At 45.3% G+C, this 24,110-nt stretch overlaps 1 long non-coding RNA gene across 1 annotated transcript in view; it reads right to left on the reverse strand.

Moving 5' to 3' along the window:
- Positions 1 to 24,110, reverse strand: part of LOC130683561 (uncharacterized) — a 186,459-nt gene that overhangs the window by 150,174 nt on the left and 12,175 nt on the right. Inside the window, exon 2 of the long non-coding RNA XR_008997342.1 lies at positions 1,824 to 1,901. This is a non-coding gene — a long non-coding RNA (uncharacterized LOC130683561). The remainder of the gene's footprint in view (positions 1 to 1,823; positions 1,902 to 24,110) is intronic.

Raw genomic sequence — 24,110 nt, forward strand, 5'->3', positions numbered from 1 at the left:
TCTGAATCATCCACAATCCCACCACCCTGAGATAACCACAGTCAATATTTTGGAGTATAAACATCCACCTTTTTTCTACGTATGGTAAAACATACATATATATATACACACACACACACATATGTGCCTTCATACAAATGATCATGTACATGCTTTCTGGTGACATTGTCTTCACTAAATAATACATAGCAAACTATTTTTCATGTTGCCAAATATTCTTCTCCTTAATTTAATGGTTGCATGGCGCCCATTATAAGGATGTGCCATAATTCATTTAACCCATTTCCCTACTATTGGACTCACTCTTCCTTTAGCTGTATTAATAGTCACCAATTGACTATAGCTTGGCCTAGGAACAAATGGGTCTCTTAATCCTTTGGTTTATTTTTATTAGGCATGCTCCCTGCCTCCCCAGCTGAGCCCAGTGATCCCCAAGAAAGGGCTGGTTAAACCCACATATGAGGAACCTACAGGAGGCTGGGATTAGCACGTGGTATGGAGGTGCCACGCAATGTGGGTGGGGAATGACCTGAGCCTGCTGCCCCTGGCCTACTCGCCCAAAGGAGCTCCAGAAACCCACACTAGAGAACAAGGACGTGGGACTGAGTGGGCAAAGGCCAGGTGCACCAGGCACTCTCAGCCAGGACATGCCCAGGAGGCTCCCATGCCAACTGCAGCTGCCCTTGCAAACACACGTGCACACACACACTCACATGCATGCACAAGTCAGAGTATGCTGAGAGTAAGAAGCCTCTCCATGTCAGTGCCAAGGTGAGGGCGCCCCGTCCTCCTGTGGCTGCTGGCAGAGCAGTGCCAGTGAACAGCTGTGGTGGCCAATGCTCCCGCTGTCAGAAAGTGGTGCTTGTTCTCATTTTGGTCATCCCTTTGTTTATGTCCACAGAGGCTATTAGTTCAGGGAGCAAGTAAGGCACTCAGAACAATGCCCATTGAAAAAATTTTTTGAAATATAATAAAAACCCTCGATTCATACTGTCTGGGTTTAAATTCCAGGTTCATCTCCTACCAGCTGTGTGGTCCTAGGCACTTCTTAACATCAACATGCCTCAGCTTCCTCACCTGTAAATTAGTGACTGAATAATGTCTGCCTTACAAGATAGTTTGAAGAGCATGAAATAATGTATGTTAAGCATTAACATCTGTGCCAGGCACATAGTAAAAGCTTAGCAGACATGAGCTATTTTATTATTGCTATTGGTATTATTATTATTATTATTACTATAGTTGTTAACAGAAGTTAAGTATATCTTACACCAGCTACACAGGGAAGAACTTGGGCCTTGATAAATTTCAGCTCACCAGGGCCTGTAACAACTCCATTAACACAGCCATAAACCACTGGGGGCACCTTCAGCATGCTGGCTGATATAATGCTGTACTCCAGGTGACAGAGGCCAGCCCATAAATAAATCAGACCAAGCTGCAAAGCCAGGGGTATTCAGACTGCTAAAATTTAGTGGTTTGCTTCTCATCACAGCTCACACCATTTTCCCATCAGCAGGATCCGACTTTCCCGGTACCACTCGCTGGCGTAATTAAGAAGAGAAGTGGTATGGATCATGGTGCCACAGGGGAGGGGACATGAGGTCATGGGTTGTGGATGTGTCTAGGGAGGGACAGACCACAAGACAACCACTCCCAGAGCCTTTAAAAGGTTCTGTTGCTGTTCATCTCACCAATCTGAAACTAACAGAAATAGACCCAGGGCACGGCATGCGGGATGCAAGTCAGATGGAGGGCATGACTTTACGGCTAGACCAACAGTTCAAACAGCAGGCTGAGGCATCAAAACTACTTTTGCATACCTTTTCCCGGGGTATCCTTAAAAACAGACGGGTTCTCCTGGGTTCAGGCCAGCCATCCGCAGGATGGGGGAGAAGAGGCTGAGATGGGGAAGAGAAGGCAGTGAGCAAAATGTCCAATGTGCAACCCATACCTGTTCATCACATTCTCACTTTGCCAGGTGATCACTGACATAACAAGTTTATATGCTCTAAAGTCAATTATGACATTAATTCCAAAATGAGATTTATTTCCTCTCCCGAGTTGAAAGTAGTGTATTGACACACGTCTGCTACTTGGCGCCCTGCTTATAAATTAATGCTTCTCTCCATCAGGGTCTGCATGGAGATGAGAACAGGTGGCTTTTAGTAGTGGAGTCAGGCTCCAGCTGCATGGTTTGAAATTAAACTCCAGGGTGCAACTCGATCCCAAACAATTCACTTGGTCAAGGCTGATGACAGCATCCCCCCACACCACCCCCAGGAAAGATGTTGTCCTGGGCTCTGTGAGATGGGAAAGGGTTGCCTTCCCTGCTCCCTCCTTCTATTCTTCCCATACTCACCCCTTCCTGAGTGGGTGCTTTACTAGGATAACAATGCCCCCAGGGCTCTCCTGTGAGGGGCTGTACATAAGGGCAAAGCAAATGTTTCTGGTCTTAGGGAGACTTCACTCTGATGACTCCACAGGACCTGGTATACCGGGGGTGGGGCTCTGACGAGGCCCTTCAGGATGGAGCCAGTGAGAAGCCAGAGCCCCAAAAGACTAGGAGGATCCCAGACTGGGAAGCGAAGAAGAAGGAAGGCAGTCAGAGAGGAAAAAACGCCTCCCTGGCATCAGCGATGAGAGTTCAGCATGGACTGAGAGGTGTGCAGATGGAGCAGCAAGAAAACAGCTTTTCCCCTCTGGACTCAGTGTCTTCATGGTTGGCTGTGGGGGAGCCTTTCTTTCTGCCAACAGCCCACATATCCACGCTGCTGCAGATATCATGGGTGCTGCTGAGGGTTCCATCCTGTGCTGGGACTCTGCAGCTCTCTGTGCCCTGAGAGCCCAAGAAGCACAGCCTGATAGTAACAACAATAGCACACAGGGACGTAGTGCCTGCAGCATGTCAGGTGCTGGTCTAAGCTACTCTGTACATATTAGCTTGTCTCATCTCAATAGCCCTCTGGGGGCACAGCTATTATCCTCTTTCCACCCATGAAGAAACTGAGGAGCAGAGGGGTTAAGGAACTTGCTCAAGGCCACACAGCTAGACAGGAGGTGAATCTTTTACTCAATCCCAGGCACTCTGGCTCCAAGGAAAGACCATGGGCCAGGATCAAAGCTGAGCACTCGAGTTTGTGTCCATGTCAAGGTGCTTGGGACCAGCAGACAAAATGAAGTGAGTAATGAGGGAGGACTGGGATGATTGCCTGGAACATTCTCTGGCATTAAGAACTTGTTTGGGAGGTGTGAAGGACTATGGGGCATGATGTGTGGGTGATTCTGCCTGGTTTGGTAGACTGGGAGTAGGAGATAAACTGGGCAAGCAGCGGCCATTATATTAGGGAGCCAGATACCAACAGGCTCCCCCCTCTCCAGCCATGGTCCCTGCAAGGGCCGTTTTCCCCTCTCTGACCCTTTCACTATATTAATCATTAAATATTAATTGAGAGCCTCCCATAAGCCAGGCACTGTCCTGGGTGGCAGGCACACACAGCTGTGAACAAGAGAGTCCTTTCCCTTAAGTTGCCTGCATTCAAACGGGCCCTGAGGAATAAATTTTGAGCCAGAAATGGGAGTGAGAGAATAGGATGAACACATCCAACAGGTTGGTTTGAAAATGAAAGTCCAGATACACTCTGGGAAGAAAGCAATGTTTTTACAGCCCTTCTGCACCAATCTATAGGGAATGTCAGCATTAGATATACCAATTTGATGATTTTAGGGAATATTCTTGCATGTGGCATAATACATATTTCAAGGTTTAGCTGAACATCAGTAAGTTATTCCAATAAAAGCAACATAATGAGTCATTTGTACCACCTCTCATTAGTTCATATTTTTTAACTGATAATATTTGAAAGCATTTTGCAAATTATAATGCCTTTCCCAAATAGCTTAAGTTCATGATAATCTTCAGGGACAGCATTTGTGTGAGTGTGTGTGCTCTTCATTCATTTTTATATTCAACAAGCAATTACTGAGCACCTGCTCTGTGCTGGGCACTTGGCGTGTAATGGTGAAGAAGACAAAGGCTTTGCCCTCAAGGGTCTATGGTATGTGGGGACAAAGGCGACAAGCAATGACAATAGAGTGTGAAACAGCACTGAGTGGACAAGTGGCCACTACAAAGGAGGACCTGGACTTGAGTCAGGGAAGACAGCATTACTGACTGAGACCTACAGGATGTATAGAAGCAGGCAAAAAAGGCCCAAATTAAAAAGATATCACTTCTGGAAAGAACAAACACTCCAGATTCAGAAAAACCTAGGTTTGAATTCTAGGTTCAGTATTAGGGGGCAAATCCCTTCATTTATCTGAGCCTTTGTTTCCCAATGTATGAAATGAGCTTTGCAGTCTTAGTTTAAGGATTATTTGTAAATTGCCCAGCACAGGGCCTGGCACATAGTAAGTGCTTAATAAATGGAAACCATTGTTCTTAGGTTAGTGGGAAGTCAATAAACATTCGTTCCTTTCAACAGAGTGGAAGTAACCCTGAGCTGAGAAGCAAGAGGCAGCCAGGGAAAATAAAACATTGCTTTTATTCCCTCATTAAATCCTGGCTCACTTGGGAAACAGGAAGATTTTTTTCTCCCTCTTCTCCTATACGTGGTGACTAACTACTCCAAAGTGGGAGAAATGCCACTTTCCCCTCCAATAAATTATAGGGTGAAATTTTCCTTCGTGCTCCAGGCCACCCCGGGTCTCATCTTTGTGAAGCAGCAGGAAACCTCTCCTGAGCACTGAGGGTGATGGTAATTGAACCATTTGGCATGAAATTGTGGAATGCACCATAATAAATCAGACCTACTCCTGCATCGTCAAAGAAGCAAGCGCCTAAGACACCCTGATGCCAAATCTCACTGAGAGGGCCCAGCATGGGGGCCGCAGGGGGCTGCAAGCACTTCTGCACAGTCAGCAAAAACATACCTCCTGGCATTGTTCAAAGGAAGGCTGAGAGGTCATCCTGCGTATCGCCTGGCTCCAGGTAGCCCTGCATCAACCTGCTGGACACAGATTGAGCCTTTAAGGTTTTCAGAGATGGGCTTAGGGAAGAAGAGTCTGCAGGCAGCAAAATCAGACACACAGAGGCTCTGCATCTGCCTGCCTCGGGACCACGACTTGCTAGCTGTATGTCCTTGGGCAAGTCACTCAACCTCACTGAGTTCCTTGCTTGTAAAAATAGGGTTTATGAGACCACAACTGTGTTAGTGTCCTATTACTGCTGTAACAAACTGCCACAAATTTAGTGACATAAAACAACACAGACTTACTCTCTTACACTTTTAAAGGTCAGACCTCTGAACTGGGCACAAGGTGTCAGTAGGACTGGTTCCTTTTGGAGGTCCTGAAGGGAGGATCCATTTCCAGCTTTTTTCAGCTTTTCATTGCCACCTGTAGTCTTTGGCTTGCAGCCCCTTCCTCCACCTCCAAGGCACATTGCTCCAACCTCTGCTTCACCTCATTGCCTGCTCTGACTCTGACCGTCCTGCCTCCCTCTTATAAAGACCCTGTAATTACATCGGGCCCACCTGGACTATTCCTGGCCCTGTGATGAGTCACCTGTGGCCATCAGGGGACATTCTTATGGTCAGGGGTTGTTTGTTTGCAAGGAAGAGAAACCCACTCAAATCAGATGGAGACATTCTAGGACAGTAGTAAGCTCTCGAGCATTCAGGGACAGGAGACTGGGCCACACTGGACTGAGGGCACTCCCCCTGGACCTCATGCTCTTGCATCTCTGCTTCTCTCTGCTCCTGGTCTCCGAAGATAGCTTCCAGGCAGGATCTAGTCTCTCCTCAACACCTGCAGCTTGCCCAGGGGTCTGGCTGGCCTTAGCACCAGCTCTGGCCTCAAGATTGTGTGACTTACGCTTGCCCAGTACCATCTGGCCCAGCCAGTCTCTATAGCCTCTTACTCAATTTACCAATAGAAATAATGGATTAGCTGATGTATCATAGTCCCTGTCTTAGTTCAGGCTGCTATAGCAAAGTACACAAACTAGGTGGCTTGTAACCAAAGAACTTTCCTTCTCACAGTTCCAGAGCCTGAAAGTCTGAGATCAGGATGTTAGTATGACCAGGTTCTGGTGCGAATCCTTTTCCAGACTGCAGAGAGCCAATTTCTCATCGTATCCTCACATGGTGGAAAGAGAGAGAAAGCAAACTCTCTCATTCCTCTTATATGGGCACTAATCCCATTCATAGGGCACCATCCTCATGGACTCTTCTAATCCTAACTGCCTCCCAAAGGCTTTACCTCCTAGCATCATCACATTGCAGGGAAGGATCTCAACACAGGAATTTGGGAAGGGGCACAAACACTTAGTCCATAACAATCTCCCTGGGTTAGGCGTCCACCCTGGCCCAATCAGCTGTATGTGCTTAAGAGGCTGAGGTCACATAGCACAAGCCTAGGCTCTTCAAGCAGAAGAGAGCAATTTCCAAAAGAGGCAATCTGGGCTGGACACTCGCTCTGCAACATATGTACATGGCTACCACCCATCTCTAAAAGGGACACAGAACTCCGCTAATATTCAAAAGTAATCTTTAGTTTTATTAGTGCTCAGAATACCCAAGAATCATTAGTAATAAACTGCCAAATCATTAAGAATGAGAACTCCATGAGTTGCTGATCACAAATTCCTACTTCCCTGCCCTACAGCTGACAGCCTTGTATAGTGAAAGACTCGAGCAGGGACCAGAGTCTAATGCTGCCAGCTGCTCTGTCCTAAAAGCAAAGCTGTCCGTTTCCTCCAAGGGTCCATGAAGCTCAAAATATGAATGAGAATGCCTGATCTTAGGACATTAGGAATGTCCTTCTATTCTCTCAGACCTCAGACAGTCCCTGCCAGCAAGACAGGTAATCTAAGCCCTGCTGTCTGAGCTTTCAATAACTAATGCATATTTTTCCCATTTAAGGAAAACTGGAATTGAGTTTTGAACTCAAAATGCTGAGAATTAAAAGGGAGGCAGAGAGAGAGACAGGCTCTGATAGGTGACAGACCTCAGCCAGACCCCAGAATTGTGGGGATGGAGTCACCATGTCCTGGGGGTACCCGTGGTGTCACTTATCGCTAAGATTTTGTGAGCATCATGACCACATACCTGATCTCTCGAAAGGGATGTGGGACCTCCATGTGTAAGTAAGCCTTCTCCTCCTCCCCAAGCCCATGGAAAGACAGCTAAATAAATGCAAGCTTGCTCCCATCCAGGCCCCTCTAGACTTTAGCTGTCCAACACACTAGAAAAATAGAGGTAGTTTGGGAGACTCTTGGTTGGGACAATGGGCGGGACTCTGCCCATCAGAGAGGAAAGGGGAATCCTTCTAGGCCAGAGCTGACAGGGTTCTGCTCTGGGAGCCCAGTGTAACAGAACACAGAGGGAAGAGAGCAGAATGTGTGCTGCGTGTGTTTATCAGCCCATTTCCAATTTTGTGTCTGAAATCAAACAGCCAGGGATCTACATGCTTTGAATTATAATCTGTCCCTTCAGGCCTTTCACAGGTTATGAATACAGAGAATGACTCTGGGTACAGTGAGCTGGCCACAGACATACACTTATCCCTTGTGCTTCCCTTTACCAAGGCCTCAGCAGAGAGATCCTCCTGGTCTTATTTTAGCCAAAATTCTTGTGCCAAATTTTTAAAAAAGAGAGAGAGATTTTTATTTCCATCCAATAAAGACCATCTGACCATGCTCTGGTAGCTGATACATTCTCATTTTCTCTATCAAACAGTTATCTACTCTGACATCTCAGTGCCCAGGTGACCAAGTTAGGAAACTTGCTGATCACTGGAGTTTGGCCAACCCAACAGCAGTTTCTCTGTTTCAAAAAAATCTTCTCCATGGTAGCAAAACACATATCTTACGGGGTCTCATAATTGAAATAGGAGTTAAAGTGAATATCAAAAAAAAAATTAGAACTTAGGGAGTAGCCACTGATTTTAGATTCTTTTGAATTTATGTATTTCTTTTAGGTTGTCTTACATTATGCATTCCAGTATCTTTGACTATGCTCTGCATTCTCAAAAGTTATATGCTATCTATCGATGTGAGAGACAGAGTTTTAAATCATGAGGGGAAAAAAGATACATTTTCTGAGTAGGAAAAGATGACCCAACCAGCAGCTCCTGAAGGTCCCTATATATCAAAGCACCTGACACTCAACTTGGCCACAAGATCTAACGCTTGGCCAAGTCTAAGTCTACATATTTGGCAAGTGTATAATGAACGGCTGATTGGGACTTAATCCTATTTAACCTGCAAATATGAAAAGAGAAAGAAATTGAGATAAGTTCTTTCAAGGCAAATTGGTTTTATTTTTGTAGAATCAAAGGGCCGTGTTGCTTTCTTTTCCCATTTCAGATTCTATTACAGATGTCCATTGAAATCTAATCAAAGGCTTCTTCTCTTGCATACTGCATCAGTGTTTCTGAAATGATGGGTGATAACCACCATACAACTCAGAAAATAGGAAACCATGTTGTTGTTCTTAATTTAAGATCCGCTTTGGTAAATGGGTTAAAAACTATTGAGTGAGCCTACAAAACTTCATGTCAATTACCCTTACTTTGGGATTGGTAAAGAAAAAGAGACTCATCCTTCTCTGGAGGGAAATATTTGGCCATGAGCCATGTATGCAAACACCCAATTTGGACACAGACATTTATCCTTGTACCTTTCCCACTTTAAATTGGTCTCAATGTTAAATGGATCCCTGCAGGTCATTGATTTCTTTCTCTGTTGTCTTCAAAGACAAAATTTCCTAGAAACAGAGCTACTAGGAGACTTAACTCTGAAAAGTAGTTTCAGAAAGCTAAGAAGAGTAGATACTCTCCCAGGGGATGGGCAACGGGGCGTTTATCTGGAGCACGTTGGGTAATCTCACTGGGAACGACAGGGAATTGAGAGCTATACTGAGCAGCCTAAAATCCTAAAGACATATTTGATCTGCTCTTTGCTCGGTCTCTAATGCTCTTCTTTAGCCTCCATTCCATCTTTTTCAACTAGAAGAATGGCCCACCCTTCACAACCCAGCCACATTGATACTTCTCTAAAGTCTTATTGGCCTTATTGGCCAGACAACAATAAGCTCACAGGAAAAAGACTTTTTTCCATGAGGATGTGCTCAACCCCTTTGATGTGCTCCAAGGGGCCAGGCCTGTATGCTCAGGACCTTCTACACAGCAGGGACAGAACCTGCTCTCAGAGGACCATTGACTGGATGAATGATGGAGGCTATCTAGCCTTGAACACAAAGAAAGATAGGCCCTGGTGTTGTGTAAATTAGAAGCCATTGCACATGACAGGATCCAGAGGGATGCTGAAAGCAGGAACCCCTAGAGAAGGAAGTGCTGATTGGCTCCACAGCTCGGGCACAAACCCTCTGGCATGTGCCGCTTTTTAGCACTAAAAGCTTTTTACTTGCTACCCAGAAATGCATAGTTTTTCTTACCAATGCCCACCCTCACACCTAAGCTAGCCAGCTCTTAGAGAGAGAGCAAAGGACTCAGCCAGGAACATGCCCCTGATAAGCAAACTAACCCATCCAGAGCCATACCTCCTCTTTCTGACCCCTAAACCCCAGGAGGCAATATTCCTCTGCCCTAATCATCCCACGGCCAGGTACTGGGCAACCGCGGACCACCTGTATAGCCTGGAATCTGCCAAAATAATTAAAATGGCCAATCCACAGCTGTCACCCTTCCCAAAAGCTGACTTGCCTTTCCCAGTAAAGACTGTGGCCTTAGCTCTCCTTCACTCCTGCCCTTCTGCCTCCTGACACTGGTGCTTCCCCACCTGGCCCGGCACAGCGTGCCTCCTGTTTCTGGGACCTGTGAATATAATAAACTTGGTTTTCCTAAGACTCTCTATATCTCCTCTTGTGGCTGCCCCTGATTGACCATCAGAAAAACACTGAACAAGCCCTGACTCATAAAAGACAGATGCGGGAAGATGCTTCTCTTCCCCAGCAGCTCCACATGCCTGGGGCTGGACCACTCAAGGAAGGGCTCACATAACAAACTACAGAGAACAAGTGAGTCAGTTCTTGGCTTTTGAACTGAAAACCGTAAGTCCTGAGTAGATTTAGGGAATACAAGATACATGACGAAGAGCAAAGTTGGACTGACTAGCTGGAGATTTCCTGGAAAGACTGCTGACTCCAAAATGATATAGCAAAACTCTTCCTATCCCCCCTCCCTTCTCAAAATCTTCCCAAAATAAGAAGGAGCACAAGACGTAGAAACAGGAATTTCATATTAATGAGGCTACAAGTTATCTACAAAATCAAACCATGACATATAGAAATAGACAAGATAGAGGAATAAAAGCTGACATGGCAGAGAAATGTCAAGGCTGAGTGTCCAGAAAAAGGGATCATGAGAAGCAAACCAGTTCATCCCCTTGGACCCTCAGAAAGGCAAAAGGTTTGGAGGCAAAAGATAACCTGGATGGAATATTTTTCAGCCATAAGAAGAAAACAAATCCTACCATTCGCAACAACATGGATGGAGCTAGAGGGTATTATGCTCAGTGAAATAAGCCAGGTGGAGACAGACAAGTACCAAATGATTTCACTCATATGTGGAGTATAAGAACAAAGAAAAACTGAAGGAACAAAACAGCAGCAAACTCACAGAACCCAAGAATGGACTAACAGTTACCAAAGGGAAAGGGACTCGGGAGGATGAGTGGGAAGGGAGGGGTAAGGGGGGGAAAAAGAAAGGGGGCATTATGATTAGCATGGGTAATGTGGGGGGTGGGCATAGGGAGGGCTGTAGAACACAGAGGAGACAGGTAGTGATTCTACAGCATCTTACTACACTGATGGACAGTGACTGTAATGGGGTTTGTGCGGGGGACTTGGTGAAGGGGGGAGCCTAATAAACATACTGTTCTTTATGTAATTGTAGATTAATGATAACAAAATAAAAAAATAAAAAAAAGAATTCCTTATGCTATAAAAAATATATATGTATATAGAACTAGAAAGAAAGCTGAGAGGATATGTATCAAACAGTTATTAACCATATTTATTATATATTTGAATAAATAAACACATTACAAAAGAAAAAAAAAAGATAACCTGGAAGGCGGGGCACTGAAAATGGGGGACTTCTTAAAAATCTGTATAAAGAACACAAAGATCCTGTGATAGCCAAGGTCTAAGATGGCCCCAGGGATCCCACCTCCTGCTATTCACACATTTGCACACTTGCATTTTTCTCCCATGTTGTACCGGAGTCCATCTGTGTGGCCAACATAACATGGCAGAAGCAACGGGAAATCACTTCTAAGATTAGTTTGTAAAAGCCACACTGCATCTTCCATCTGGAGCTCTCCCTTCCTCTTAACTAGCTCTGTGGGCTAGTTTAGGACTTCTCAACCTCAAAACTGGTAGTTAGACATTAATGAAGCATCACCTTAACATTCTGACTGAAAATTATTTTCTGCCTAAAATTCTTGCCCTAGCCAAACTATCAGTCAGCTATAAGACTAGAATAAAGATATTTTCAGACATTCATGGACTCAAAAAAATTGACCTGTGAAGAGGAGTTGGCCCGAATAAAAGCTCCATGACAATCTCTACAAAGTGGTGTGATCAGAAGCCAACCCTGCTTCACTGTCCGTGTTCCATGCTTCTGGTAGGATACACAGTCCTCAGCATAAATGCCACCTCCTCCAGGAGGGCCTCAGGGCACCCCAGCAGGACTAGGTAAGTTCCTCTGTCATTTTTCCTGCGTCATAAATGAGAGGGCCCTGTGCTTCCCTTTCTCAACACTTATCCCTTTCTAGCAGCTCCCTGTTGACTTACCTGTCCTCTCCAGCTGCGTGTCACCACCACGAGCCCAGAGACCACAGCTGTCTTGTTCATTGTTTTATGCTCAGCACCTCACACAGAACCTGGTCCATCATGGTGCAAGTGCAGGCACTTACCCCATTTCAATCCCATTTTAATAAAGAACCCAGCTCCTTCCCCTCCTCACCACCCACTGCCCTCCAGTGCCAGAGACCTGGTGAGAAGTCAGGAGCTGGTGGGAAGTCAGGAGATGCTGCAGTTTCCTAAGAGCAGAGAAATGCTGCATTAATGTGCCTGTCACCCATAAATTAGCCTGGAAAGGAAACAACTAGTACACATACTTGGGCATCCTCAGCAATGGATACCAAGGTCAGGGCCACATCTCTCCCATGCAAGGTTTAAAATGTTTGGACTAAGGGGTTGCAGACAAGTGTATATATTAAAGTAAAAGTTCTAACAAAGCAACAACACCTCACCAGTTTTACAGAAGCTGTCAGATGCCACTACAATATCTATTGTCTTTTCTCTGGACTTAAATCATTTCCTCAGCCACGAGGACCATCAGTTTAGAATGTGATGTACAGCTATCAGAGAGAATAACAGACACTTGCTGCTCCAACCTTGACTCCTAAAATAAGATAATAATTCTTTTGACACTGCAGAGGATATACCATCAGTTGGTCAGAAATGGATGAAGTCATCTAACTATATTTTCAGGACACAGGGGGCGTTGTTTGAGCCCATTTATTTTAAAGAACTGAAGGTTGGGGGGAGAAGATCACTGATTCTTAAAGCTAGAAAAGTCATGGTTTTACTAGCTGACAGCAAGCTAACATCATATTAATGTTATTTCAAATGTATGTATCTATGCTAAGAGAGGTTGTCGTGAAAGGTTTAAATCTTAAATCAAATGTTCTTTCCAATAAGGTCATTAGTGACAGGCCGAAATGTTGCAAGGGATGTATTACAAGATGGATGTTTGTCATTTAATCAAAGAAAAATGCTACAGTGAGCCTAAAGGGTCATTTCCCAACTGCAAGATACTCTCAAGAGGCAAAGCTACCAAATGAGGAAATCCAAATTGCTCCCCTCACTCCACTTGCCACATTAATTACTCCTGCACTTCGCAAGGACCAGCATCCTGCTAGCACTCTGCCGTCCCCCACATCACCGGCTAAGGAACTTAGAGCAGCACGTTCGGGTATACACTCTTCAGTAGATCACCAAGCCACAGGAAAAGGAGAAACTGGGGAACCCTACAGAGCCAGAGGTTGGCAGGCTTTTCCTGAACACGCTGTTCATGGATATTTCTGGATGTTTGTATTTGGGGATAACCAAGGTGACCTACACTGGCCAGACACAGATGCGATTCAAATTCCACCAGTCAGTGTAACACCTGTCATTGGGTCATTAAGTAGTAACAACATTGCTGTATCCCCAGCTACAACACTAATAATCAGACATTTGCAGAATCCCTGAAATCTGTGCCACAATCTAAGGTTCCACAGAGCATAGTTCAAAAACTACTGGGGAATTTGAGTTTGCATGGCTGTAGATAAGGTCAAAGCCTGACCCCACCACTTCCTGGTTGGGTGACCATGCAGAAATGGTATGACAAAGTAAGCAACTTCCCTTAGTGCCCCACAGATCCCCCCAGAATCCCCTCCTTCACCCCAAAGACAGATGACATCCCCACTGACAAGTAACTATATCAATCAACTAGCAGCAGTGGTTGCAACAAGCAGAATACTTCAGATATAGATATAGATACAGATATAGATATAGATAGGAACAGATGTGGATATAGATAGAGATGATATATATAGGGACAGGTATAGTGCTTTACACTTTGCAAAGCATTTTGAACTTACGTTATCTCACACCCCCCTCCCAACAACATTGCATGGGAGGCAGGGAGTAGAGAGCTCTCTCCCACTGTAGTAGACCAAGGAGCTGAAGCTCAGAGTGGCTCAAAGCCATACAGCAAAGGAGATGTGCCAGAACTAAGAATGGGAGTTTCTGTCCCCAGCTCCAGTGTTCATCCTACACAGGGCAGCCTCGTCAGCCAGCCTAGAAGTACCTATCTGCCGGCACACACAGTAGTATATCACTGTGCACTTTCTATTGCAAGAGGCCTGGGTTCGGCCCGGGGTCCCAGGAAAAATGACTGACCACACAGCACAGGACTACCTTGGCTTGAGCTTTATGAGGGAGGGAGCAAATTAACTGGCTCTTGCATAATACCCAAACCCATTTCTTGAGTGTTGCAAACAAGAATTTACGGAGGTCCAAAGAAAAGGCCATATTATAGTGATACTGGTGCTCGGGGCTGCTGCTCAGGGCTCCTCTGGTCAATTATCTTTCCCAATATTGGATTTGCCATTCTGAACTGCATAGAAGAGCCATTAGAAAAGGATAATTCCCTACACTCATCATAAATTGCCAGTATGAACAAGTCATCTTTGATATCATACCCAAGTGGCATTTGTTACTGGAAAACCCTTCATAATTCACAAGTCTTCCTGGACTGGCAACTCCAAGCTATGTTACCAAAGCACAAAATCTGGGAAGTCATAGGGCAGGGCAGCCTCTTTCCTTCACATGTATTAAGAAAACACTCCCCCCACTGCTCTGGACTTTCCAGACCACTGGATTCAGAGGGAGACACCCTCAGTTTCGATCAGTCTTGTAAGTCGATGGCCTTGACTAGGCTTTGGGGGACTCATGCTCCTTCCCCAGAGGACCCCCCCGTGCCTGGGCTTCCCTGCCAGAAAGAACCTTGCAGATAATCTTATCTCACAACCTCATTTTACAGGGGCCACAAGAGTTGAAGCCCCTTACCTAGAGATAATCAGCAGTTTAAGGTATGAACTAGGATACAGAGAGAGACACAGTATAAACTAAAGCACTGGACATTGCTTCTAACTGACTATGCTATAATAAATTCAACAGTTTCTGGTTTTTATAGAGTAAGCATAACTCCTTTTACCACCAAGCTAGGCTCTTTGCCTTATGTGATCATTACATCAATAAAACAAGACACACATTATTGGACCCATTTTACAGACCAGGAAGGTGAGGCTGAGTTGTGCAAGGTCACATGATGAGTTAAGAAGCAGAACCCAAGTCCAAGCATAGATTTTCCTGGCTCCACAGTGCATGCTCATTCTCCTTCCTCAACTTGAGGAGTCTGTAGAGGCATTCAGTTGGGTTGGTCTGGAACTGGAGCTCACCTGGATTTTGGAAGTACAGTTCCAATGAGCACCTAGACCTTGCTTTCACAGCAAAGAACTCTTTCTGCTTAGCTGACAGTAGAGCCTGTAGCTGCTACATGCTTACTGTCCACCTGAAGATACTGGGGCATTCTCCTCACCACTGCCCAGAAGGTGCCCTTTATGAACACAGTGACTGGAAGTCCCTACCTTCAACCTGTCACCACCATGCCTGAGCCCCAGATACATACCCTTTTCTCCTCTGGTGCTAGGAAGCAAGCTTCAAAGACTTCTGTAAGACAAATAGAAAACTTCCTGGACCAAGAAATAGAGCAGAGGTCTAGAAGGGACATGGAACTCTGACCCAGATGAGTCAGACCGCCACCTGAAACCTGCCTCACCCTGGCACGAACGCCCTCCAGACCAGGCAGCCTGCCTCCCCTGGGCCCTGGGCTCCACACTTCAGGAGTCTGTTCTCTCAGAGCAACGGCAGACTGCCTCAGTATGCTGGTGAGGAAAGGAAAGCAGTTGATTTTGTTTGGGAGAATTTTATGTTAGTCCTTTTTATTATCTCAAGAAGGGTCATGAAATCCTCTAAAGCAAAATCAATTACAGCCATGCTCAGGGAGGCCAGAGCAGCCCTTTGGCTTAGGAGCAACAGGCAGGCCTGCAGAAGAGAAGCCCCAGCTTTGAGTAGCTGCTGGTCCTCTCCCTACTGACTTGGGTCCATGTCACCCCGTGCCCCCCATAGAGTGATTTTGTCAGCTGACAGATAGTCCTGCCCCAAGAACCTCAGTAGTTGATGAAGCCTGGGGGTTGGGGGGAGGCACCTGGTCCAAGCTGGACCAATTGATTCGCTCTCCCAGGAAGTAGGAAGTGGATACAGAACCTCTGTGTGTAGCAAGAATAGAATGGCTAGTAATCCACCATCTGGGGGGAGGGCATCATCTGCGACCGGCTCCAAAAGGCAGAGAAACCCTATCTGAGGAGAGAAAGAAGCACCAGAAGGATGGAAAGAAGTAGGAAGGAAAGAGTTCTGATAAGTCTTCAGACCCCCTGACTGGGCTTGGCTTCTGAAAAGCACTCAGGTAGATTGGTGAGCCCCGACTTCTCAGGTAAGCTGGTTCATGCCGGTGTTTATCGTTTGCAACCAAATATCAGAAATAATATTTTTCTTCATTTTGTTTGGTAAATATAAGAAAAATACCCCCACAAACTTGTTTAATTGTTCACATTAAGAAACAGTAATATTATATGAAATATCCAGAATAACAGTATATGAAATATCCAGAAGAGACAAATCCACAGAAAACAGATTGGTGGCTGCCAAGGGCTGGGGGAAAGGAGTACCCCAGAGGGACAGCTTTAATAGGCATGGGGTTTCCTTCTGGGGTAATGAAAATATTTTAGAACTTGAGAGAGGCGCTGTTCACACAGCACTGGAACATACCAGATTCCACTGAATTACACATCTTTTGATGGTTAATTTTACATTATATAAATCTCAGAGCTATTTATTAAGAAAAGAACCAATGTGTTAAACCTATGAATAATAGGAAGTCCCATTAAAGATGCAGAATTCACCACCTAACTGGCTGAAGTGTGCCCTTCATTTGTTCATTTATTAATTCAACAAATACATAAAGCGTTGACTCTGTGCCACTATGCTAAGGATACTAGGGTGGAGAAGACAGACAAAGCCCTTGCCTTGGAGAGCTTGAAGTGGACAATTAACAAGCAGTAACATTAAAGTACTGGAGGGGTTCCCACTGTTTTTATCCTCCAACACCCCTTTCTTCTAACCATAGAACTCCCCTTTCAAACAGGGAATGCATTCTGTGATAAGGAAAGAAGGTTGATTCTACCTTCTCCCCTCAAGAGGTGAATCAGGATACCCCCATCCTCCTGACCACAGTGATTGGTTCAGGAATGGACACATGACAAAAGGTGACCCACTCGGCATCCCCCTGCAGCTTCTCTGCCATTGCCATCCTGAAAGACCCCGTCATGGACTTATGTTGCTAATCAGTAGAACGCAAGTATGGGATGTTGATGGCTATCTTGCCCATCAGTGGAGAAAACCAGGCCAATAAATTGAGAGAGACCCAGAGACCTAAATTAGCTACCCCACTGATGTTTCCAGTGATTCAGCCAAGAAATTCTTTCTCTTGGCTTAAGCTAGTTTGAGTTGCATTCCATCGCTTTTCTTTAACAACCTTTTCTTGCAAAGCACATAAGTGCTGTGACAGGGAAGCATGGATGGTATGGAAGTTCACTGCAGGAGCATCCATTAGAAGATCACAGGTTATAAAAGACACCTTGTCCTATAATTTGCTTGCATATTTGAGATTTCAGTGTTGACTAGTGATCATTCACGCTCGAATTGCTGTGGCCATTCATTGCTACATGATGATTTCTAAAACGTTTTGTGATCACTGATGTTGGGAAACGCGATGTCACAACATGCTGTCTCTAAGCCCTTGGAGAGCGGCTATACTCCCCGGGCCTGCAGAAACCTGAGAGAACAGCAGGGTGAAGCCACACAATGGTCCTGGCAGTGCAGGGGAACCCTCAGTCACCAGCAGCTCAGAAGATCCTGAACTGACCATGAATATCTGGCACCCTGCTTCGCTTCCTTCATCCCCGCAGCATGGAGGTTGGCTCCCTAGCAACTCTGCTCCCTTCCTGTCCACCCACCCAGAATTGTAAGTCCATTCTTCCTCCCTGAGATACGGGGATCACTCCCTGGTGGCCCGATTCTCAAAGCCCTCAGAGAAACTACCTCTTCCCTCCCTTAACTGACTTCTTTTAGCAACCCAAAAGAACTTTTATATTTGACAAGTGTTAGAGAATAGGAATTCTCACTGTTCATCACACACGCCATTGACATATAATTTTCATAGTTCATAGCATGCTTTCATTTACCTTTCTCCATCAGATGTTCATTGCCACCCCATGAGATAGGAATTGTTTTCTCCACTTTACAGATGAGAAAACTGAGGCTCAGAGGGGCTGAGTAACTTTCCACAGGTCACACAGCTTGCAAATGAAGGAGCTCTGATGGGACAATTAGAAAAGAAATCACCCATCCCAACAGACTGCTTTCCATATGAATATTCACAGACCAAATGCACTTCTGCCCAGGTTTCTAGACGTTTTCAGATCATTTTATAATCAGTCTCATTGTAACTGTGCTTCCTGCTGTTTCAGTTGGCATGGGCCCTGAGCCTGCTTTCCTGTCCTGGCTGGAACAGCCACATCCACATCCTGTCCACATTCTCAGCAATGTCTTTGCTCTTACTGTTTTCCTTCTCACCCATGGACATCTCAGAAGGGGCATAGGGTTACAAGCATAGGGCAGTGGTTGAAAAGCACCAAATCCAGCAGGCCTTTAGACAACAAGAAGGGTCAGTTGTGCCTTGCACAGGTACAGCTAATATCTAAGTTGACAAGAGCAGGCATGAAATAATTCATGGTGTGGATGACATTTCCAGCACTATTGTGGGCTTCACAGCAAAAGAGACCTTGACTCCAGCAGAACACTTCCCTAGTTTCCTGGGAAGGCTGAGGGGCATGTCCCAGCAAGACTGGGGTTAGGGAGTGGGGCGTCTTTTGGAGAAACCAGAAACAAAGCAGTTGCTCCAGAAGCAGGCACTGAGTAAACAGAGGAGATTGTGCAAACTCATTCAATTCAATTTCATTCACAAAGAAAAACTCCAGGACACGTTCTGTTATACTGTGAGCTACGGCTGTCTGTGGCAGGGCTGGTCATTCTGAGCCTGTGGGCAACCCCTGGTAACAAAAGTCCATCTGTACTCTATCTTCCCTATCTATCTGTAGGTTTACATGCATGTGTCTATCTGTGTATCGTATGTGTGTAGTTTTATGTTTGTGGCATATAAATTGCTATTTTTATAAATCCAAAGCAGAGAAGTATTGGCAGTTTCACTTGGTTCAAACTAATGTTTTGAAAAATGGAAAATTCCATATTCATGGATGATTTATCACAACTCTCCTCTGAAGGTTTGCTTTTCAAAACCAACAAGCAACCCAAAAGAACTGTTTGTTTTTTATTTGACAAGTGTTAGAGAACAGGAGCCTGAGAGAAGCGGGCCTTGCTCCCAATTACACCCAGTACCTGGCAGCTCCCGCAGGAGCGCTCACGGCTAGCCTTTCAGAGGCATCATCTGCTGGAGTCAAGTCAGCCCCTTCCGTGTTCTGCTCTGAACCCCTGCTTGCCTCATTTGCTGGTGAGATTATCCAGCGCTCTGCTTTTGTCTCTTCACCGTGGATTTGAGCACTTCCTCTGCTTCCAAGAGTGAAGGCTTCCAGGCCTCGGGCGCAGCCTGCACATCCACCGGGGCTCCTCGGCCTGCAGTGTCTTCCCCTTGCATGGCTTCGCTCCCCCTCCCTGGCTCCCACTCAGTGCCAGCAAGCCACAAGACGGCTTTGGCAACTGTCTGAAATAGCTAGGAATTGTATTTCAGTGAAAATGCTGGTCATTTTTATCCAGGTCTTTTCCCCTTAAAAATGTGGGCAGCCTTGAGGAAGCCTCAGAAAGGCAGCATGCTGCCTTCAGGGAGAAGAGGCTCAGGGGAATCTAGGAGCCTTGCAACCCTGTCGAGAACCTGGGGAAGAGAAGCCTGGGAGATGGCAGCCCAGGAGAGAACAGAGGCCACAGAAGAAAGGGGCGGCCAAGGGGGTGAGCCCTGAGAAGACACCTGTAAGAGTCTGCAGGCTCTCCCAGGAAAACCCTGAATTACCGAACCCTCAGACTGGCGATGCAGCTGGGTTTAGACATCGCTGCTGGCAGGCCTGTTGGAGGAAGACGGTGGAGGTTGAGAATAGGGAAAGGAAGTGAGCAGAGGGAGTCAGGGGGCTAATTTTACTGGGCTTCAGGTTCCAACTGTGACAGGAGCTTATGGGACTCCCTCACTTCTTACAAAGCAGGCTATTGCACCAAAACGAGGCTCTTGAGCTTGGTTGAGTTATGGGAAGGGCACAGTATTGGAACATAGGAACATATCTATACTAAAAAATGATTCATTGTATATCTGAAATTCAAATTTAACTGAGCATCCTGTATTTTATCTGGCAACCGTAAGAGAGTGGGGAAGCTCCCAGAAGAGATACAGAACCAACTGCCCAGCCTGGGACAACATTCCCCTCCTACCCCACACTTCTCCCTGGAGGCTAAACCCACACAGGTGAGCAACATGCTCACACTTTAAAGGGAAAGAGGGTCTCATGATGGACACCCTCACCCTCTGGGAGAGAGAAGTGTCAGCTCCCTCCCAGCCCCCTGCCTCCGTGCTCCCAGTTCCTACATAAACCCAGGCTGGGCTCTGCCCCAGCTCCCAGACTAAGGGTCTGAGCATAAACAATTTAAGGAGCTCCCCACACCTCACTCATCGTCATCAGGAGGTAGTGCATCCCTCAGCCTCTGACACCTTCCTCAAGGCACAGTATTCGAACTGAATTTCTAGTCCCTACAGCAACCTTTTCTAAGAATAACTTTTCTTTTAATCTTGACTATGCAAATGATTGATGTGAATGATTATGTAAATGATTCACAATAAAAAATGAAAAACAGATAAAATTCTAATAAGAGAACGTGACACCATGCCACTATGCTGACAGGTTCCCTTTCAGATGAACTTCTTTATTTGTCCCTGTGAACTTCTTTTTACATATAACTGGCATCATAACGAATGTTTAGGTGTCTCCTTTTTTCACTCAAGTTGTTTTTTCATTTGACATTATCCCATTCAACTCAACTTTAATCAATAAATACTTACTAAATGCCTACTACTGGCCCCACCCTGTGGGTAGAGCAGTACACAAGCCTGACCGTCTCTGCCCTGTGAGGCTTACAGTTCAAGGTGGTGGTCAGACATTGAACCAGGGAGACAAAAAGAGAATGAAATAGCCTCCCAGGGAGTCTGTAGTGTAATTCTATTGTGCATTTCACTTTTGAGGAAATGTGTTTCTAAAAACGCAGAGACACTATTTTAAAGAGTTATATGTAAATATTTTGGATATGACTATAAGTGGTAGGACGATTAAATGCAAATACATAATGCCTGATTGTATTTTATTCTTGACTCACATGAGTCCTGGGGCTTCCTGGGATTCCTACTTAATAAAGCACTAGGATGACAGTGGGGCCAAAGCATATATCCTTCTACAGCACGATTCTTAGTGTCAGCACTGAATTGCTTTGTATGATAGACCATAAATTCTTTAATCTCTTATTGCTAAATATTTAAGTTGATTCTAAATATTTACTTTTACAATAACAGAGCAATGAACATCTTCATGCATAAATAACTGGTTGTACAAATATGATTATTTCTTTGGGACAAACTCTATAGTCTGACTATTTCAGTAATGAGTCTGAGAGGAGACTAGCTCATTATACACAAAACCCACTTCCTCATCTTCCTGGGCACACACTAAGCTACATTTCCCAGCCTCCTTTGTACTTAGGTGTGGGCGTGTGAGTCATTTCTGACCAATGGAATAGAGGTAACATTTCACATCACTGGGCCTGGCCCATAAAACCTCCCATGCATGCTTTTCCATGCTCTTTCTCCTTCTTCTAACAGTCTTTAGGAGTGAAGTATTGAAAATGGCAGAGCCACAAGGTAGAAGGAACCTGGCTCTTAATCACCACTTGGAGAAGAGCTACCACCTTCCTGAACAGATCACCCATGGTCAACATTCCATGAAGAGGAAATGAACTTCTATTACGTTTAAGCCACAGAGATTTGAAGTGGCGTGTGTTATAGTGGCTAGTATTAACTGATACAACAATCCCGCCCTCACTTCCCACACCTGAATCCAGGCCCTGTGGAGCATCTCAGGTGGCAGAAATGCAGTGCACACCCCTCACCCCCTGCCATGTCCTCCACAGTCATCTGTGTACACCCTCAATTTCACCACAGGAACCAGCACCCAGTCTTGTTCTTGGCAGTCCCCTCCCTGGGGATTGGCCCAAAGCTGGGCCTCAACTGAAGCTGCCTTATGCAGTCACTCACCTGAAAAGACCCCAGTGAAGGCTGCCAGTTTCCTGTCCTGGTACTTGCCTGGTAGCCTCAGCATCTGGAAGGCTAGCACCAATTTCTTTCCATGGAGCAAAAAGAATCTACACACAAGTCACAGGATAATAGCCCCACGGATTACAAATAACCCCTTCTCCAATCTCGCCAGCACTCATTCTGTGCCTGGAAATCTCTGTGTCATTTTGTCTCTATGTCTCTTTCATCAGAAAGCAAAATGGATAATGCAGCCCTGTTCTGGGAAGAACTATCAGTTGCTGAGAATGGAAGCATCTGAACACGACTGCCCGGCTGCCTGGGGTTTGGGTCAGCAGAGGCTGTTAGGCTTTGAGGTCCCTCTTAAAAAGCCCCTTCCTCGCTCCGCGCACTGGGGAGGCGGCTTGCATAGATGGGAGACAGGCTCCAGTGCTCCTTTGCAGAGGCTGCAGGCTGGCCCATCGCTGGGCTGTGATTGCCATCTTGCGGCAGAGAGAGCACAAGGCAGTGGGGTGCCCCTGCAGGGCGACAAGAGGGCCCAACCATCAGCCTCCAAAGAGCACCAGGAGAAGATGGTCAAGATCAGAGTTGTTCTTCCCACTGCCTTCTCAGAGCCTTTCTTTGCCTAGCCAAATAAAAACCTGTCCTGGCTTCCTCTTTGGCATCCTGCAAATCATATGCCTCAGGGATTATCTGCAACTAGCTTTTTAAATTTATTTCATTATTGTAAAAATGATACATGCACATCATTTAAAAATTAAAACACTACAGAAGACTTTAAATAAGACAGGCATAAATCACCCCAAAGCCACCGTTCAGAAATAGCGAATGTCACTACTTGGAGTACGTAACTGCAGGTACCTCTGTGGGCCACCCTCCAGCGGAGAAGCAGCTCGTCTTCTACTGGCTCAAGGCTTGGGCACCATTGCCAGGCTGCAGGGGTCTCTGGCTGACTCTGCCACTTCCTTGGACAGGTTACCTAACCCCTGTGTATCTTCTTTGCTCATCTTAAAAACAGGGATAATGGTGGCACCTCCCTCACAGTGTTACTGTGAGGACACAACTCTGGAGTCAGCACAGTGCCTGGCACGTGGAAACCCATCACATATCAGCCATTATGATGGATGGATAAACAGGCAGGGAGCAAGATACACTTTTAGGTGAAGGTTATTTAACAATGCATGTTACTTCACACATTTAAATAAAATAGAATTACCATATGATCCAGCAATTCCACTTCTGGATATTTATCTGAAGAAAATGAAAAGATATCTGTATCCCCATATGCACTGCAGCATTATTTACATTAGCCAAGATATGGAAACAACCTAAATCAATAGATGAGTAAAGAAAATATGGGGTACACACACACAATGGAATATTATCAGCCATAAAAAAAGGAAATCCTTCCATTTGCCACAACATGAATGGAACTTGAAGACATTACATTAAATGTAAATAGTCAGAGAAAGTCAAATACCTATGATCTCACTTATATGTGGAATCATTTTTTTTTTTTAATGAGTTCACAGTTACAGAAAACAGATTGCCCTGTTGCCAGAGATGGGGGATGGAGAGTGGGTGAAATGGGTGAAGGGGGTCTAAAGGTACAATCTCCCAGTTATAAAGTAAAATAAATAAGTTATATATGAAAAAATAAATTTATAAAAGTGATAAAATAAACAAGTCATGAGGATGTGATGTACAGCATGGTGATTATCATTAATAATATTATATCACATATTTGAAAGTCGCTCAGAGTAGATCTGAAAGGTTCTCATTACAAAAAAAAATTGGTAATTACTATGGTGAGATATGAAACTAATATGCTATACACCTATTACACTTCAATTTTAAAAAGTATGGACTGTGAAAAGCACAGCGATAGGGAATCATAATTGGAGAGACTAGGAACTGAGCAGCCGAATCCTCCTGACTTCGCAAGTGAACCACCCAGTGTCTCCCGGCTGGCTCTTCGTCCCCTGCTGCCCACATGCCCCCGGGGATGCTGTCCCTAGAGTTCCCATTCAGGAGGAACGAGGAGGGCTAATAGACTA

This window comes from Manis pentadactyla, chromosome 4, assembly GCF_030020395.1.
Source record: "Manis pentadactyla isolate mManPen7 chromosome 4, mManPen7.hap1, whole genome shotgun sequence".
Classification (NCBI taxonomy): Eukaryota; Metazoa; Chordata; class Mammalia; order Pholidota; family Manidae; genus Manis; species Manis pentadactyla.